General features: G+C 27.4%; 1 protein-coding gene across 4 annotated transcripts in view; it reads left to right on the forward strand.

The window, feature by feature from the left end:
* The first annotated feature begins 5,330 nt into the window (after window positions 1-5,330).
* The window catches only part of LOC127284252 (uncharacterized), a 116,204-nt gene continuing 106,158 nt past the window's right edge, over window positions 5,331-15,376 (forward strand). For all 4 annotated transcript variants that reach the window (XM_051309608.1, XM_051309611.1, XM_051309609.1 and 1 more), the window contains exon 1: window positions 5,331-6,012. The gene's annotated coding sequence lies outside the window, so the exon portion shown is untranslated. The remainder of the gene's footprint in view (window positions 6,013-15,376) is intronic.

The following is a 15,376-nucleotide window of genomic DNA, read 5'->3' on the forward strand; positions in this document are numbered from 1 at the left end:
GGTACTACCGGTAGTCACTACCGGTAGTACCGGACTAATTTTTAAAAATTACCGGTAATGACTACTACCGGTAGTCATTACCGGTAATCTTTCCGGGAGTTACAATCAAAATTTGTTATTTGGTAATAAATTTTGATTGTAATTTCCGGAAAAATTACCGATAGTGACTACCGGTAGTAACGAAAAAATTACCAGTAGTACCGGAAGAATTACCGGTATTCCTGGAAAAATTACCGGTAATGGCTACCTGTAGTCATTACCGCTCCCGCTACCGGAATATTCACTACCGGTAATTTTTCCGGTACTACCGGTAGTCACTATCGGTAATTCTTTCCGGGACTACTGGTAATTTTGATTGTAATTCCCGGAAAAATTACCGGTAATGACTACTACCGGTAGCCACTACCGGTAATTTTTCCGGGACTACCGGTAGTCACTACCGGTAATTCTTCCGGCACTACCGGTAGTTACTACCGGTAATTTTTCCGGTACTACCGGTAATTTTTTTTTTACTACCGGTAGTCACTATCGGTAATTTTTTCCGGGACTACCGGTAGTCACTACAGGTAATTTTGATTGTAATTCCCGGAAAAATTACCGGTAGTGGCTACCGGTAGTAGTCATTACCGGTAATTTTTCCGGGAATTACAATCAAAATTACCGGTAGTCCCGGAAAAAATTTCCGATAGTGACTACCGGTAGTAAAAAATAATTACCGGTATTGACTACCGGTAGTACCTGAAAAATTACCGGTAGTACCGGAAGAATTACCGGTAGTGACTACCGGTAGTCTAGGAAAAATTACCGGTACCTGGGATTAGTTAAAATTACCCGCAAAAAAATTTATCCAGCGTTTTTTCTGTATGTATATATATATATTTATTTGTTTGAAAAAAAAAAAAAAACTTGTTTCAAATAAATTAGTGGAAATTAGAGTATATCACAGAAAAAACGCTGGGTAAATTTTGTTGCGGATAATTTTCACCAAATGCTAATTCACATGGACAGTGGCGCTCACAACTAGGATAAAATTTGTTGCGCAGGTAATTTTTATACCGATTTTGGGGTAAAAATTCTACTTTTTTTTCGTGTGATATATTAATTTGAATTATAGTGAATTATTCTTATACTATAATTTCAAAAGAGAGGTAAAAACCAGAAATCAATTATCGAAAGTGCATAAGAAAAAAAATTAATTATACGCAGAATTGACAAAAAAATTAGATATATATTTAATTTGTCTTTCAACAAATTAAAATCGCAAAGAAACACATATTTCTAAGACTACATCATTTTGATAGTTACACATAAATTTCTATTTTTAATACCCGCAGCGTTTTGCATTATTGCACCGAAGAGAGAGAGAGAGAGAGAGAGAGAGAGAGAGAGAGAGAGAGAGAGAGAGAGAGAGAGAGAGAGAGAAAGAGAGAGAGAGAGCATTGAAATTTATATTCCCTGTCTGCAGGTCTCTCTTATTATTTTCTCTCGCCGAAGGGTTGAATTCTCATTCGACGCGCACATCTCGTACCTGAGCGCGAAAACAAAAATATCACATTTTTTAAATTCTCCCCTGCGGCCGGTGGTGGTCTCTCGGATTATTTAAGGGTTGCGATTTTGACTCGCCTAATAGTGCAAGTTCTTATATTATTATTATTATTATATAGAATCCCACGAGAAAAAAAAACCCTTTTTTGTCTGAAAAAAAAAGTTTCGACTTAAAATAAGAATCAATTTATCTCCAAATCTTATATACCCCGGAAATAGTGCGGTATATTAATCCCTATAAAAATTGATATCTTTTTTTCTATATATATTAGCTTCGAAAATTCTATTTGAGAAACGCGATACTTTAGAGAATGAGGCTAAAAGGGCTCTTTAAGAGAGAAAAAAAAAAAAAAAAAAAAACGGTAAAGAACCTCTAATCTGACCCATTTTAGAATCTCAACCCTTTCGCTGTATAACGGGTCGCAAACGCTTTTTCCCACATTCCAGTTTTTACGAATTACCCAAAGACCCCCTAAACGGGAAGTGATGAAGCGAAACGGTATATTACCTGTATATATATATATATATAGGCCCTCGCACAATATTTCGGTAGGTATATATAAAGGATTTATTGAAATTAATTTCTACCCCCCACCCATTTTTTTTTGGCAAAAACTCCCGTCGTGAAATATGTCGCTTTAGGGATATATATAGAAGTATAAATTTCACAATTGTCTTTTGTTGCCCCCAAGCTTTTGACTTTTTTTATTTCGTTTCCCTTATCGCTAATTAGTCATTAAATTTTATCACACTAAAAAATAATAATACTTAATTTCAGTTCACTTTTGACTAAAACCGTTAAGGGGCCATTCATTAATTACGTAAGGACGATTTTGGCTAATTTTGACCCCCCCTACCCCCATGTAAGGATACATAAGATTTTTCAGACCCCCCCTCCCCCTTCTTACGTAAGTTTTTAACAATATTAATGTAATTAAAAAATTAATTACATCAATACAAATGGAAAATACTTGGCAAAATCTTACGTAAGATTAGCTTCTACCCCCCACGTAAGACCATGTAGAGATTTTATAAAAACCCCCCCTCCCCCTAAGGACCCTTACGTAATTAATGAATGGCCCCTAACATTAGAACCGCATTTTTACTGAATTTCAGCCTTGAGTGTATGAATTTAAGTACTAAAATTGACTTAATCTAGTTTTAAGATTAAAATTACACTAGTTTTAAGGCATTTTGATTTTAAGATATGTTAATGGTTTCAGTATTTGTATTTTGTGTGTAAAATAAGGTGGAAATTAACAATTTTATGCCAGTTGAAAAAATATGTAACCAAATTATCTTTTCTTTATATGCCACATATAAAAAAAATATATTTATATATATACTTAAACCAAATAATTTTTTACTTGAATTACATATACACACACAAAAAACAAATACTGAAACCATTAAAATCAAAATGCCTTAAAACTAGTGTAATTTTAATCTTAAAACTAGATTAAGTCAATTTTAGGACTTAAAATCATACACTCAAGGCTGAAATTCAGTAAAAATGGTTCTAATGTTAACGGTTTTAGTCAAAAGTGAACTGAAATTAAGTATTATTTTTTAGTGTGTAAATTGTATTTGAATAATTTCAAATTTCTGTATATATTTAGAAGAAATATACCTTGAAATTTTGAAAACAACACAGAAAATTAAAAGGCATTAAAATAAGCTGCTATTATTTTAATCCAATTTTTCTTATTTTAATACCAAAATGGATTAAAATAATAAGCGTTGCATATAGCTTATTTTAATGCCTTTTAATTTTCTGTGAAATTAAAATTTTTAATCATTTTTTAACATATACGTGCACTAAAATTTTTTTTTTTATTTGATTCAATCAATTTGTGTCAATTTAATGATATTTGTTTCAAATACAAAAAATTATTGATTATAGTTTATTTAAATAAAAATTATTTGAAGTGTAGTTTTGTGACCCAAATTGAAAAAATTATATTTGGTTCAAGTAAATGTTTATTTATGATATATGGAAAAAAATGTTTACCTAGAACAGCGATAAGTTTCACTACACGGAGAAAAATGAGTTTGCTATTATATGGATAGCTAATTTTTAGCTACAGTAGCTAATATTTAGCTGTTACAGCAAACTATTTTAATAGTAGCTAATTTTTAGCTGTATTAGCTAACGAAAATTGCTGTCCTAATAACAAATAGGGTTAGCTAAAATAGCTAAATTTTAGCTAATATGGCTAACTTTTTTTTCTCCGTGTAGATTTTTCACTAATATAGAAAGTTTACGCTGTTCTAGAAATATCACTGTGTTCCAGATAAACACAGAAAATTAAAAGGTATTAAAATAAGCTGCAACGCTTATTATATTTTAATCCAATTTTGCTTATATTTTAATTCATTTTGGTATATTAAAATACTCTCTAAATCTGAATTAGTAAAAATGTTTACTAATTTGAATTAGTGACTCACTTTTTGCTTCTGAATTAGTAAAATTTTACTAATTATTAGTAACTTTTACTAACAATTAGTAAAATTTAACTAATTGAGAAGCAAAAAGTGAGTTTTAGTTAAACTTTACTAATTAGTTAAATTTTACTAATTGTTAGTAAAAGTTACTAATAATTAGTAAAATTTTACTAATTCAGAAGCAAAAAGTGAGTCACTAATTCAAATTAGTAAACATTTTTACTAATTCAGATTTAGAGAGTAAGCAAAATTAAATTAAAATAAAAAGCGTTCCAGCTTATTTTAATACCTTTTAATTTTCTGTAAAGTTTTTTTTTCAATATATAGTCAATTATTTTGAATAAAATAAATTTTTTCTCACTGTAATTTTTAAATAAACCATATTTTGTAAAACATAATCAATCCGAAAGTTAACATCTATCAAAAAAAATTCAAATGAGCTCAATCTTTCCCGCCAAAAATAAATAAAATTTACTGCACGAACACTTGTAACCCATATCTCAAAATTCAAATCTACATACATTCCAATCATATATCGAAGAGAGCATCCTTTCAAATGTAGAAAAAAAAAAAAAAGTAGGAGTGGTCAATGTTGAGAAGGGTAGCAGCAAAAATAAGCCACCCCCGTTTTCGCAAGTCTCACTGGACGTTGAATTCTCATTTTAGAGGGTGAAATTTTCTCCCCTATATATATATGTATACTTTCCAACCCCCTTGTAGAAAAAAAAATCAAGCACGTGGATTTTAAAAATAATTTCTCTCTCTCTCTCTTTCTGTCTTTTACACAAGGGGGGTAAAAAAAAAAACATCAAGGCGGTGCTCAGTTCTCATCATCAAAATGAGAGCGAGTGAGACAGAATGAAAAAAGGTGGGAGCAACGAGTGAAGAGAAAGAGCCAAGTTTCACAAAGGAGGCGGAGCGGAAATACACTGTTAAATCCCTCCATTGAATACTGGTGGGGAAATCGCGTGAGGGGTAACACTGACAGTCTATGTGGAGGGGGTAATAATCCTCCCTCTAAAATCATGAAAATCTTCAATGGAGGGGAATTTCAGTCATCTCGCGCTACTCGAGCCACGCGCACGTGCAAATTCATTTGTAAATTTATTATTTTAAAAAAAAAATTTCTTTTTTTTTCAATTCATTTACAATTTTTGAACAATTTATAAACAAAAATTTTTTTTTCTTTTTTCAAAGCAAAAATTTGCAAAAAAAAATTAAAAAAATGTCAATCTTGTTTATAAATTAAAAAAAAATATTTTGAAAATAAAACAACATCTCTCTTTGGAAACAAAAAATGATTGAATTGCAGTAGCGAAAGAGAAACGATTGTCGTCCCTCCTTAGACGAAGAGCCCCCCCCCTTCTACAAGTGTTCCCCTACCTTTTGTTTTGGCACCCTCCTCCTGCCCCCACCCACGAGCCAAGTGCCGCCGTCCCACTTTGTGTGATTCTTGGCTACCAAAGTGCCCGTGAATCGTCACCCCCGATCACGCGCGAGTTGCGCCGCCGGGACAATTCGGCTTTCGTCGCTCGTCCATCAAGGTGAGAGTCGCCGCGCTTGTCTTCGAAAGTCGAAAAATTTCTATACAAAAGCCGGTCTCGCGAGTCACTTCCGGTTGTAAATTTTTTTTTTTTTTTTTTTCAAAAGTGAAATTAAAATTCAACCCTCGAAAAAAGGAAAATTGGCAAAAACTTGAAATTAAATAAAAAAATGTGTTTTTTTTCAAAAAAACTGATTTTGTTTTTTAGGCTGTGAATTTAGATCTCTGGATTTTTATTATTGAAAACTTCACACCCACCCCCCCCCCCCTCCCACCAGCCACAAGTGTCTCGTGTTTGTTCGGATTTTATTCGAACCAGTAGTAGTGTTGGAAAAAAATTGTGAAAACTAGTTTTTTTTATAAAAAAAGTTGATTAAATAAGAGATTTAAGATGGTGTATATATAGAAAAAAAAAGTGCAAATTTCAAAGAAGAAACTATGGTGCAGTGCTACCACGTGAAAACTGGGATTCCCGCGAGGTACGTGATTGTTTCCGTGTGGTTGGTAGTAGTTTTTTTTTTTTTTTTATATATATATGGTGCGAAAAGGATATATGTTGCGCTTTTGCGATTCTTAGAAATGACGAGTTTCTTTAGCAAGATTTCTGATTTCATCAGCATGAACTGATGATGTTTGCGAGTTAGTTCAGTTTTCTCGTGCGCGCTTTCAAGGAAATAATGGATAGTCCCTTTTACTTAGAAACAATGTTTTTTTTTTTTTGTTTATTTTTTCCAAATTGTGAATCACTGAAACTTTTTTGCCAAATTTTCTCTAAATTATTAAAAACCAATGATTTTAAACCCAATAAAATGACTTCTAAACAGAGAAAAAAGCTGGTGTTATTTTTGTTGCGGGTAATAAAATTTAACTCAGATTTAGGGTAAAATTTGTTGCGTGTTTAACACCAATTCTGGTGTTAAAATAACACTTTGTTTTTCCTGTGAAGTTTCTTTTTTTTGGAAAACAATTTTGACAAAACTATTTTCGAATGTTGATAAAAATCATTTTAAAAAAATTTATTCAATATAAATTTGATCTAACAAAAAAGTGTTGATTGGAATTTTGTTTCGGAAAAAAAAAAAAAAAAATTTTCATCTATAAAATCAAAAGAGTTGAATAATATTCTCTGCTCCAAAATCTTGAGTATTTATTCATGTATATATAAATGATGTCATAAAATGGTTAACACGTGGTAAAGTAGTAAAAGTTTCCGTCATCTAATAGCGCGACTTGAGAAAAAAGTGAAAAAAAAAAAAAACTTTCTTAAAACAAAAAAACCAACATTTTTCAATGATTACATAATGTCAAAAATATCAAATTCTTAAAAGCCTCTTCATGTCACATATATAGATATAATTTTCTTCCTTCGTTTTTGAGAAAAAATTATTCCATAATTAAATATATAAGAAAATTATTTAAATTATTTATTTTTATTTATTTATTTTTTTTATTATTTATTTTTTTATTTATTCAAAATTAAAATTTAAGCAACAAAAACAAAATTAATTTTTATCTAAAAATCAATATTTTTTTTAATACAAAATAAAGTTATCGAAATTTGTATTGAAATTAAAGGAAAAAAATTAATTTAAATTCCACTTTCATAACATTTATTACATTTTGAGAATAGTCATGGAAAAGTCGTAAAAATCGTCATAAAGAAAAATAAGCATCTCTTCAATTTTATATATAAATTTACGAGATTCTTACATAAATATGAAATTTTTGAAGAGAAGTGATTTCCTAAAAAAGTAAAATTTTTTTAAGAGCTCTCTTACAATCCGACTTATACATATATATATATATATATATATATATATATATATATATATATATATATATATATAGCTACTTGGTCTTTAATTGTTTTTCTCCCATATAGTTTATAATATAATAAGAAGACTTGTGTTAGAGCTAGACGGGCCATAAAACAAGGATTTCTTCTTTTCGTTTTATCTAAAACTTGAGAGCTCGCGCGCTCTCAAAGAGAGAGAGAGAGAGAGAAGGAGAGAGAGAGAGCTTTACCACGACACACAGGAACCATACAAGTTATAAAACCGAGTCACGCTTTATATGCGTTCCTCGGATTCTCTTGACTTCGTAGAATAGGTTTATAGCCCTGAGGCGATCAAAACTACGCAATATTCGATGTATTTAATTATAATTTGCAAAAATACAAAAATTCATTAAAAAAAAAAAAAAGAGGACAATGCTCAATTTTATGATAAAAGCTTTTATGACAGTTATTGCTATACACTCAGAGAAATGGTATATATTTGTCTCGGAGCCTATACTAACTCATTTATTTGTTGCAAATATATTTTATTTCATTGAAATAAAAAATTTATTTGAGGCAAAGAAAAATTTATTTGTGACAAATAAAACTTTTATTTACGCCAAATAAATATAAGTTAGTAGGCTCTTAGACAAATATATACGTTTATTTAACTCAAATATATTTTATTTGTTTGCAAATAATTATTTATTTGTTGCAAATAATTATTTATTTAATTTAAATAAAAATTTTATATTATGATAAATAAAATTTTTATTCACGACAAATATATATATATAAATAAATGGAGCTAGTTGGCTCTAAGACAAATATACTTTTATTTAGCATAAATATATTATATTTATAGTTCAAATGAAACATTTCACTGAGAGAAGTTACCGATTATTTGTATCAAATAAATTCTTTTTTCATTGTATCTGTTATTTCTCAAAAATTAGTTAATATAATAGCAAACTATAATTTTAGAAAGAAATGAAAGAATATTTTTTTAATTACTAAATAACTAAATATAAATAAATAAATATGTATATTTATATTTATTTAATTGATATTTGATAGTTTTTTTTCTGTTATACGCCTAGAACAAGAATTTCTTTAAAATAACTTGGTTTTTTTTTAATCCTAAAGAAAAAAAAAAAAAAAAGTCAGAAAGAGACCAATTTATTCTTTACTCGAGTTTCTCACGAAAAATCCAACAACATCTGGAAAACATCTGAGAATAACAAAAAAATCACTTTATCTTTATTCTCAAACTGATGTTAATATTTGTTTTAAAAAAAAAAAAATTCAATATATGCAATTTTAAATTCTATACAAAATATATATTTCATTTAAATATAGAAATTTATAATTTCACATATACACCCAGAGAACTGATTTATTTGAACCAAATAAAATATATTTGAGTTAAATAAACGTATATTTGTCTCAGAGCCTACTAACTTATTTACGTAAATAAAAATTTTATTTGTCAGAAATAAATTTTTCTTTGGCTCAAATAAATTTTTTATTTCAATGAAATAAAATATATTTGCAATTAAAAGGCATTAAAATAAGCTGCAACGCTTCTTATTTTAATCCAATTTTGCTTATTTTAATACCAAAATGAATTAAAATAATAAGCGTTGCAGTTTATTTTAATGCCTTTTAATTTTCTGTATATATATATATATATATATATGTTTCACTAAAACACCGAAAATTTTCACTATTCTATAGAGAAATATATCGTTGTTTCATAGATAAAGTTTTTTTTTCCATGTAGAATTGATAATAGTAAAAATGAAATGATAAATTGAATTTTCAAAATTATTTGAAAAATAGTGTGCGCGTGTAATAAATAATGAAATAACAAATTACTTATTATCAAGAGGTATATATATATATATATATATCATGACAGAGAGAATTTATTAAATATAGAGAAACGACAGGGTAGTAAAACTCTAAAACGGCCGTGGGACTCAAAAAAAGGGGGGTTGGAGGCGAAGAGAAGAAAACTTCTTGAAACAATTGGAGGCGCGGAGGCGGTCGCATTTCATGTTGGCATCGGCTCTCCTTTAAAGAATCTCTCTCTCTCTCTCTCTCTCTCTCTCTCTCTCTCTCTCTCTCTCTTGTTTTTGTGTTAGCTCTTCGAAAATTATGATTGTTTGTCAGCGAGATTTACTGCTGGTTCCATAAAGGCAATATAAGGTGGCCCCGCGAGTAAACCCCTTTATTCTGTGCCAAAAGGGGTACGGGGGGGTGGTGGGGGCGGAAAGATGGAGGCTGGTGGTTTACCAAGATTAAAGAATCGTGAATTTACAACTTTCAGTGCTACCATGCTATTTCTCTCTCTCTCTCTCTCTCGCTCTCTCTCTTGCTCTCTTAGGCGCACGTTCACTCTTCACTAATCTAATAAACGACCGTGGCGATGTTTGCCTTTACAAATCTCCTGGTAATGTCGTTTAAACGCGCGAGAGAAGTCGCGCGACATCCGGATGTTAGTTTTTATAGGCCAATTCCAGGAGAATTATACTTTTTCAAATATATATATATATAGGGGCGAGAATTACCCGTAAAAAATTGTTTCCAATCCCTTTAAAGGTAAAATTAATGTCAATATTAAGTATATATATATATATATATATATAATAAACCGGGAGAAATATTTTATTTTCATTTATTTAATAGAAAATAAAAATATATTTGAAACAAATAAATATATATTTCAATTAAATAAAAAAAAAATACTTGATTCAAATATATAAGTATATATATTTGTCTCGAGAGGAATAATAAACTTTTTATTTTGTTTTAACTTATAACAAAAAATTTAATTTTATCACAAATAAAATTTTATTTAGGGGAAAAAAATTTAGGACGAAAACAAAATTTATTTGAAACAAATAAATATTTATTTGGCTCTTAAAAATAAATATATATCACTCACTCAGAGAAATGGTATATATTTGTCTCCGAGCCTACTATAACTCATTTATTTGTTGCAAATATATTTTATTTCATTGAAATAAAAAATTTATTTGAGGCAAAGAAAAATTTATTTCTGACAAATAAAACTTTTATTTACGCCAAATAAATAAGTTAATAGGCTCTGAGACAAATATACGTTATTTATTTAACTCAAATATAATTTTATTTGGTTCAAATAAATCATTTCTCTGCGTGCTTCTCTGAGTATAAAGAAAAGTATAAATATACAAAAATAGAATTTTTAGACAATTAAATTTTTTAATTACTTTTTTTTAAAAATTTTTTTCTATACACTTTATAAAATTAAGAGAAAAAAAAAGAAATAAGAATAAATCGTTTTGAAAAGAAATATTTCTTTTCCATTCAAATACTGTAATTATCCACGAATTTTGTATATAGGCAACAAATCCTTTCACGAACATATATATATATATATATATATTTCTGAGTATTATATATTTCAAAACTTATAATAATCATTTATATTCATCAGTTGAAATCAATTTCTAAGACTGCGGGAAACGAAAAACATTTTTTAAAATGTCAAAATCTCTTTAACGACAATATAATATCTTACAGAAAGTATATATATATAATAGAACTTCAATGATTATATATAGTAGTTTTATTTTTTTTTTCATATATAAAAAAAACTATTCTCTTTCATTTAAAAAGAAATTTTCTTTTCCTTCTTTATATATATATATTCGAGATAATATTATACTTTTTAATAGAAAAAATTTTTAAAAAGTATTTTTAAAAAAAGCATGTCTGAAGCCTAATAAATATTTATTTGATTTAAATAAATTTTTATTTGATTTAAATAATTTAAATTACGCCAAATAAATATATATAGATTAGGCAGCGTGAGACAAATATACATACGTATATTTATTTAACTAAGATCTATTATATTTGGTTCAAATAAAACATTTCTCTGAATGTGCTTTTGCGAATTAGTAAAATTTTACTTAATTAGTAAAAAATTTTAACGAATTTGAATTAGTGACTCACTTTTTGCTTCTAAATTAGTAAAAATTTAACTATATATAATAAAAAAAAAATATATACTATCACATTAGGAAAAATTTATTATAAAACCAAAAAGTAAGTCACTAATTTCAAATTTTAATTTTTTTATTACACCCAGAGAAATGATTTATTTGAATTAAATAAAATATATTTGAATTAAAAAAACGTATATTTGTCTCAGAGCCTATTAACTTATTTATTTGCTCTCTAAATCTGAATTAGTAAAAATGTTTACTAATTAGAATTAGTGACTTACTTTTTACTTCTGAATTAGTAAAATTTTACTAATTATTAGTAACTTTTACTAACAATTAGTAAAATTTTACTAATTCAGAAGCAAAAAGTGAGTCACTAATTCAAATTAGTATAAACATTTATATTAATTCAGATTTAGAGAGTGGCGTAAATAAAAATTTTATATGTCATAAATAAATTTTTCTTTGGCTCAAATAAATTTTTTATTTCAATGAAATAAAATATATTTGCAACAAATAAATGAGTTAGTAGGCTCGGAGACAAATATTCCATTTCTCTGAGTGTAATTCTTACAGTTAGAAAATAAGAAGTTTTAATTTTTTAAACAGTAAGAAAACTATATATATATATATATATATATATATATATATATATATATATATAATTGAAAGTGTTAAATTGAATGAGAAAAAAGAAATGTGAAGAATCTGTCAAATGAGTGAAAAAATCTCAGGACCAATTGAATCAATTACTTTCCCCTTTTTTTTCTCAGAGTGAGTTTAATGAGAGTGTCATGTGACTCACTCAACATATAACAAGGGAGTCTGACGGCGTTTGCCAAATCGACGGATTGAATTAAAGTATGTCCAAGTATAAATACAGTATATCGTAAGTTGGACCGATAATCATGTCGCTGTCACTGCAAACAACGTTTTACAGAACATATATATATATATATAAAGAAAGTTTTGTTTATTTTTTTTCAATGACGCAAATTTTAATACTGACAAGTTATAAAGCTACTGCGCTTATAAAATTGTAAAGATTTTCTTTTAATCTTAATTCCTATATATCTAAATTAGATAACTAGACTGATAACATCGCGTGTCTAATTAAACCAAGGTACTTTGTCAACAACAAGTCTTTATAATGTATACCTTTTTTTCTAGTTACAGTAAACATTTTGCTGCGTTTAAATTAATTTGCAAGAGACCTGACAAATATATAAAGAAATAAAAAATACATAGAGAAATAATATATATTTGTCTATATAAGAGTAAAATAAATATATTTATTTGATTTAAATAAATATTTATTTGTTTTAAACAAATATTTATTTAATTTAAATAAATATTTATTTAAATTAAATAAATATATTTATTTAAATTAAATAAATATATTTATTTAATTTAAATAAATATTTATTTGATTTAAATAAATATTTTATTTACGTCAAATATATATATGGGCTGTGAGACAAATATATATTTATTTAATTCAAATATATTTGGTTGCAATTAAAACTTGTATATTTCTCTGTAAAGAAAATATTTAAAAAAAACAAAATTTTGAAATTTTATATTAAAAATATTCTTAACTAATAAAATTTTTTTTTTTTTATCAAAAAATATAATATTAATAAATCTCATTACAAATTGATTTACAAATTCGATGACAGTGTGATTCCTTCATTCAATAATATAGCACACCACCTGCAAATTCTTTCATTCTAGACGTGCGTATAACACAAATACAATATGTTATATAAATATGATTGCATTGTGCTATAACCGCTTGTGACAATATAGTTGAAATATTTATAAAACAATTGTTAATAATGATGTAGTAAAATTTTTGCATTTACAAATATTTAAACACATTCATCACACAAGTTAATTCGATCAGATTTTTTTTTTTTAATAAGTCAATTTTATTTACACGCAGAGAAATGATTTATTTGAACCAAATAAAATATATATTTGAGTTAAAAAAATGTTATATTTGTCTCAGAGCCAACTAACTTATTTATTTGGCGTAAATAAAAGTTTTATTTGTTAGAAATAAATTTTTCTATGCCTCAAATAAATTTTTTATCTCAATGAAATAAAATATATTTGCAACAAATAAATGAGTTAGTAGGCTCGGAGACAAATATATACCATTTCTCTGAGTGTATATATAGAGAAATGTTTTATTTGAACAAAAAATATATATATATATATATATATATATATTTATTATCTTATATTTGAATTAAATAAACGTATATTTGTCTCAGCCCATTCTATATTTGGTGTAAATAAAAATTTATTTGTCATAAATAAAATTATTACATTGCTATCAATTAAAAATTTATTTGAAACAAAAATTTATTCGAAACAAATAAATTGACTCTGAAACAATATATCATTTCTCAAGGTGTAGAGTTTGTTGTTATTTTAATAATTTATCATAATTAATTTTTTATTTTCTAGGAAGTCGGAGTTTGAAATTGTTTTTGTTTTATAATTTTTTTTTTAAATGCGCTTTTGTTTTTTTTGACAATATGTATATATATGAGACAAGACTTAGAACAATAGACAATTATCATTATTACTACAATTATAATAAGCACTTTGAAACTTGGTAAATATTCGCAAGGATGCTGCATTATCGGTTTCAATATACATCTCGCGAGTCGAGAAAAGATAAAAGAGGTCGATGTTTTTCGCGTGCATTCTCGTCCGCGCTGTATATATTAACAAAACGTAACGCGTATATAAACATATATATACGAAGAAGATATGCCACATGTGTCTCTCGTTTGTCACTTGACGTCTCGTCTCATCGTTTTTCCGCGTGTTCGCGTCGATGAAGTCAACGGAAGGTTTATAAAAGAGTCGAGATTCACCCTCGAAAGGCAAATTTCGTAGAATGGAGGAAAAACGAGCCGCGTCTGACATCTCTCAAAAATCTCGGTACTTAAAAAAAACAAAAAAAAAAAAAAAATGTATGAAAAATGGTTACATTTCAAATGAAACTAAGTAAAAATGGAACGGGTAAAATTGGAAAGAGAAAGAAATTAGAAAAGAAAGGGCCGAGGGCGCATTTTAAAATGGAAGAAAAAAAAAAAAAAAAAGAGAGAGAGAGATGAAGAAAATCATGTGTGGTTCATCATAAGAGGAATTTCTTTAGCGTTACTATCCCCTCTGGCCGAAAAGACCTTTTTTACTGGTTTATGGGATTTTTTTCACGCGGTCTCCCTATATCAGAGAGGGCTGACTGATTTCTTTCTCTCTCTCTCTCTCTCTCTTTCTTCTATTTTCTTTCCTCTCGCCCCCTAAACCCTTTTCTTCTTCTCACTTGCTCTCACGCATCGCGAAAGGGAACAATAAAAAAGAGCAAATGCCAGCCGCCATAAAAACAACTGAAAGTATTAAAAACTTTAGGCCTTTTACTGCTTGCCCCGAAGTGGTACAGCCGTGCACGAAAGATATATATTCACTTCTTTTAACTTCTCAAACAAGGGTCAAACCTATCAACGAATTCCTAAACTAACCCCCACCCCCCAAAAAAAATCATTTTTTTTTCAAAAATAAATTAAAAAGATACTCTCTAAATCTGAATTAGTAAAAATGTTTACTAATTTGTTTTAGTGACTCACTTTTTGCTTCTGAATTAGTTAAATTTTACTAATAATTAGTCAAATTTTACTAATTTAGTAACTTTTAGTAATTTAGTAACTAATTTAGTTACTCTCTAAATCTGAATTAGTAAAAATGTTTACTAATTTGAATTAGTGACTCACTTTCTGCTTCTGAATTAGTAAAATTTTACTAATTATTAGTAAAAGTTACTAATTATTAGTAAAAGTTACTAATAATTAGTAAAATTTTAATTAATTTAATTAAATTTAATTTTAATTTAATAAAATAATAATTTTATTTTATTTTATTTAATTTTAATTTTAATTTTAATTTAATTATTAGTAAAAGTTACTAATAATTAGTCAAATTTTACTAATTTAGTAACTTTTAGTAATTTAGTAACTAATTTAGTTACTCTCTAAATCTGAATTAGTAAAAATG

The sequence above is a fragment of the Leptopilina boulardi genome, unplaced genomic scaffold, assembly GCF_019393585.1.
Source record: "Leptopilina boulardi isolate dan_hultmark-lab unplaced genomic scaffold, ZJU_Lbou_2.1 LbouV2_32, whole genome shotgun sequence".
NCBI lineage: Eukaryota > Metazoa > Arthropoda > Insecta > Hymenoptera > Figitidae > Leptopilina > Leptopilina boulardi.